Source organism: Tasmannia lanceolata, unplaced genomic scaffold, assembly GCF_043159265.1.
Source record: "Tasmannia lanceolata isolate RefF3 unplaced genomic scaffold, GAP_Taslan_0.1 ptg000003l, whole genome shotgun sequence".
Taxonomy (NCBI): Eukaryota; Viridiplantae; Streptophyta; class Magnoliopsida; order Canellales; family Winteraceae; genus Tasmannia; species Tasmannia lanceolata.
In genome coordinates, this window is record NW_027518680.1 from 35240140 (window position 1) to 35245601 (window position 5462).

Here is a 5462-nt window from a genome sequence, read left to right on the forward strand (position 1 = left end):
TGGTTGCCAAGATGATGAGAAAAATGAATTATTTTCCGGGTATGGATTTGGGCCGTGATCCAAGCAAGGCGTCTCACTGGCGCCCAATCAAAGCAAACCAAGGAATTTTCGGTCTTGGATATGTACCTACTGAGGAGGAGGAAGAAGCCATGGAAGAATTGTTGAAATTGAAGGAAGAAATCCGCCGCACCGGAAGGGTACTCCCGATGGCTCCATATTCCTTATCGATGAATGGTCACTTTATCAAAGAAGGCGAGACCTCTCCATACTATGGGTTTTCCGAACCATAGTATGACTCGGTGACAGGAATCATGATACTTGGCTTTGAAATATTCAGTGGCCTTGCTCTCCCAGAAACAGAACCGCCAGTATATTATGTTGAGAAGACTGTTGAGGACTGGTTAGTCTACCTTGAGCCAGATATGTTGGGGTCTTTGTTTGAAGAAGATGAGCCTGATGTTGCTTGGTAGAAGTTGCCAGTTTTAGATCATTCTGAAGAGCAAGAAGAAACAGACTGCGAAGATGTGCTAGTAACGGTTATTCAGAGCAATGATACCTTCACTGAACCTCAGAGTCAGATTGCACCTGCAACAGAAAATCTTTCAAACTGGAGTTTTAGTGTTTTTCCTACTTATTTTATTAAGTCAAGTCCCGTCAAGTTGATTGAATCCGAGTCAGTGCCTAGTCCAAGAGAGTCATTTTCCGATTTTATTTACTATGTGAATCCTGAGCCTATTCAGGATGAGTCCAATGATAATGATGTAATTCCTTTCAATTCAATGAAATCTGATTCTCAGTATATCTCTGTGTTTGCTTCTGACTTTAATAATGATAACACTCCCTCCTCAGACGAGGAAGAGGGGATCAACGAAACTTCCCTTGAATTGCAGCATATGCTCAAACAAGAGGAGGAGCGCCGAGCCCAGCCTCTTAAAGATAAAATCAAAATTATAAACATCGGAACAGAAGATTTAATACAGGAAATACGAATTGGAAATACTCTATCCTCTGAAGAGTGCAATGAGTTAATAAACCTACTTAAGGAATATAAAGAAGTTTTTGCCTGGTCCTACAAAGATATGCCCGGGTTGAGTGAAGACATTGTTCAGCACAAGCTACCTTTGTCACCGGAAATTAAACCTAAAAAGCAGAACCTAAGGAGAATGAAGCCCGAGTGGGTCTTGAAAGTAGAGGAAGAGGTTACTAAGCAGTTGAATGCTGGATTTCTGCAAGTAATGGAATATCCAGAATGGCTCGCAAATATAGTACATGTGCCAAAGAAAGATGGAAAGGTGAGAATGTGTGTAGATTTCAGGGATTTGAACAAGGCAAGTCCAAAAGATGATTTCCCTCTACCACATATCGATATCCCGGTAGACAATACGGCCGGGCATGAATTACTATCTTTCATGGATGGTTTCTCGGGCTACAATCAAATTAAGATGGCACCCGAGGACATGGCTAAGACCTCGTTCATTACACAATGGGGGACATATTGCTATCGGGTAATGCCATTTGGTCTTAAGAATGCCGGTGCGACATATCAAAGAGCAACTACAGCCTTACTCCATGACATGATACATAGAGAAGTCAAAGTTTATGTCGATGATATGATTGTAAAAGCCAAAGAAAGGAGAGATCATATCCCGAACCTTAAGAAGTTCTTTGAAAGAATTCTCAAATACCAGCTTCGCCTGAATCCTATCAAGTGTGTATTCGGGGTTACCTCTGGTAAGTTGTTAGGATTCATGGTGAGTCAAAGGGGTATAGAGGTGGATCCTCAGAAAATTAAGGCTATCCAAGATATGCCGCCGCCTAAAACCGAGAAGGAAATTCGGGGATTCCTAGGAAGGATACAGTTCCTAAGGCGTTTCATCTCTCATTTGACTTCAACTTGTGAACCTATCTTTAAGCTCTTAAAGAAAAATACTTCCAAAGAATGGACGGAGGAATGTCAGCAGGCCTTTGAGAAGATAAAGCGAAGTTTGTCTGAACCACAATTAGTGGCACCAGTAATACCGGGGCATCCATTGCTGCTTTACTTGTCAGTGACAGAAACCACAATAGGTTGTATGTTGGCACAGCAAGATCCAGAAACCAAGCATGAAAGGGCTGTATATTATCTTAGCAAGAAGATGTTGGAATATGAACAGAAGTATACTGTCCTAGAAAAAACCTGCTTAGCCTTGGTTTGGGCTATTCAGCGACTCAGGCATTACCTTTTATCACATAAGGTCTTGCTCTTGTCAATGATGGATCCTCTGAAGTATCTCTTTGAAAAACCAGCCCTGATAGGTAGGACTGCCAGATGGTTGTTATTGTTGTCTGAATTTGACATCACCCATGTAACCCAGAAATCGGTAAAGGGCCGAGCCATTGCTGAACAATTGGCAGAAGCACCCCGAGAAGAAAATCAGCCTTTCAAGCCGACGTTCCCAGATGAAGAGATCATGATGGTAGAAGATGAATATCCAGAAACTGGTTGGACTCTCTATTTTGATGGAGCAGCAAACCAAGCAGGGCAGGGAGTAGGGGCATTGCTTGTGTCACCCCGAAATGAGCATTTTCCCCTTGCCGTTAAGTTACAATTTAATTGCACCAACAATATGGCAGAGTATGAAGCATGCATTGTTGGGCTTGGGGCTGCATTGGCCTTAGGCATAGAGAATCTTGACGTATATGGAGATTCGAAGCTAATCATTTGCCAAACTCAAGGAGAGTGGAGAACCAAAGAAGAAAAGCTGCAGCCATATCATGAATACTTGGATGTTCTCGCTAAGCAATTCCAGTGCATCACTTTCAGTTATTTACCAAGGTTGAAGAATAGATTCGCCGATGCCTTGGCGACATTAGCTTCTATGATTGACATACCTCACAATATGAAGATGAGGCCCATCACGGTTCAAGAGCAATGGGCTCCTGCATATGTTGATGCTATAGAAATAGCTGCAAGATGTCCCGATGGTAAGCCATGGTATACGGACATAAAGAACTACATCTCGGGCCAGGGGCATCCCAATGAGGCATCGAGTAAAGAAATAAGGACTTTGCAGAAATTGGCAGCTAATTTTGTCATTTGTGGAGGAGAGTTGTATCGGCGATCTTTCGATGGAATTCAACTTTTATGTGTCAATGAAGATCAGGCAAAAGAAATTCTCGCAGATATTCATGAAGGAGTGTGCGGGCCTCATATGAATGGGAAGATGTTGGCAAGGAAGATCCTACGTCTGGGGTACTATTGGCCGACATTGGAAGCAGATTGTCACGCATTTGTGAAGAAATGCTATAAGTGTCAGATACATGCGAATCTCATTCATGTACCACCTACCGAATTGCATTCTCTTACCTCTCCTTGGCCGTTTTCGGTATGGGGAATTGACATAATTGGCAAGATTTCTCCTAGGTCATCTAATGGTCACGAGTACATACTCGTTGCAATTGACTACTTCACCAAGTGGGTCGAGGCCGCTTCTTATGCAAAGCTTACATCCGCATCAGTTGCTAAATTCATACGCACCAACATCATTTGCAGATATGGAATTCCCCATGAACTTATCTCAGATAACGGATCTCATTTCAAGAAGAAAGTAATCACTCTATGCGAAGAGTTCAAGATTAAGCATCATAAATCCTCGCCTTATCGTCCGCAGACAAATGGAGCGGTAGAAGCTGCAAACAAGAATGTCAAGACTATCATTAGCAAAATGTCAGAAACTTATAAAGATTGGTCGAACAAGTTACCGTACGCCTTGTGGGCTTACAGAACATCAATTAGATCTTCAACTGGGGCAACCCCTTACTCTCTTGTTTATGGGATGGAAGCAGTGCTACCTATTGAGATCCGTGTACCTTCGCTCCGAGTGTTGACTGAAGCTAAGTTGCCAGAAAATGAATGGGCAGATGTCAGGTATAAAGAGTTGAACATATTAGATGAGAAGAGGTTAAAGGCGCTTTACCATGTACAGGGTTATCAGCGCAGAATAGCCCGGGCTTTTAATAAAAAGGTTAAAATCAGAGATCTAGAAGAAGGCAATCTTGTTCTGAAGGAGAACCGAGCACCAGTGTTTGACCCAAGAGGCAAATTCAAACCAAATTTGTCAGTACCATACATTGTGGACCAAATCTTACCCGGAAAAGCCGTCAAGCTCCGTAATTTAAATGGAGAAATATTGCCAGAACCAACAAATCTTGATCAACTCAAGAGGTTTTATGCTTGAACACCAGAAGGCCGTCTTTTGGTCGAATAAAATCCCAAATTCATAACCCAAAATTAGAAAATATATAACCTTTTGCGAACCCTTTTGAGCCTAAATAAAATTTTCCTTAAAAAACCCAATATACTAGGGGCATTCGCCTTGAACTACGCATGACCTGATCCCTACACTGGGGTACGTAGGCAGCTCGGTCAAACCGAGTTCGGTTGTTTCAAAAGAAGAAAATCAATCATTCCCAAAAGAAGTTGAAAAGAATAAAAAAGAAAAAAATCCATACAAAAAGAAAAGAAAATTAAAATACCTTCAAACTAGGGGCATTCGCCCTGAACTACGCATGACCTGATTCCTACACTGGGATACGTAGGCAACTTGTTTACAGGTTCGGTCAAAATTCTTGCAAAACCTTAAGCCATTCTTTGAAAAGCCCTACCTCACCTATAAAGTCCTTTTGGTGTTCAAGTAAAAAGAAAAATAAAATGAAAAAATAAAAAATAAAACAAAAAAAAATGGAGCTTGAAGATCCGCTAGATTGAAAACCTGAAAAGGCGATCTAGGCAAAATTTAGGATCATTCCCCTGTTAAGTTGAAAACCTGGAAGGGCGGCTTAGGCAAAAGTTAAGGGGGTGGCCTGCTGAGTCGAAAACCTGAAAAGGCGATTCAGGCAAAAGTTAAGGCCGAACAGTCCGCCAAGTTGAAAATCCAAAAAGGAAGACTTGGTCGTGGTAAGATTGGGTTCACGCCAGAAGAATTATATCGATCTCTGAAATCACAGTAGGTCAGGCAAAGCTAATAACAACAATTCCTGAAACTAGGGGCATTAATTTCTAGCAATTGGAAAGTTGATAGAAAGATATATGAAGTATCACTGTCTTAAAAATAAGTGAAGATGTTTATCAATGGAGAAATATTCTTTTAAAGAGACCAGCCTAACCCAAAAGAAAATACTGATAAGTCAGAAGCATCACGAGATTACTGGAGTAATCTTTCTTATTTTATCTTTTATTACAAATGTCTGTGGTTCTATTTTTAGAAAAAAAAATTCTTAAGAATTGTTGTAGGGTGCAATCACTCTGAAGGCAGGTTCATTAATAAGTTCCGAGAAACTTGAAAAAGGTGAGACTGTCACGAATGGCGAAAAATCTTTGCAAGAATGATCTCTGGTCAATGAATAAAAGAAGGTTAGAATACCTCAAACTGGGGCAGGTTGCTAATGAAGTGGCATCTCATATTCAAGCCTTGAAAGTCCTT

At 41.1% G+C, this 5462-nt stretch overlaps 1 long non-coding RNA gene across 1 annotated transcript; it reads right to left on the reverse strand.

Moving 5' to 3' along the window:
* Window positions 1-1211: 1211 nt before the first annotated feature.
* On the reverse strand, window positions 1212-4486 carry LOC143862148 (uncharacterized). The gene is made up of 3 exons (XR_013240199.1): window positions 3957-4486; window positions 3801-3873; window positions 1212-3669 (listed from the first exon to the last, which is right to left on the reverse strand). It is a non-coding gene; the product is annotated as an uncharacterized LOC143862148 (long non-coding RNA).
* Between the last annotated feature and the right edge of the window lie 976 nt (window positions 4487-5462).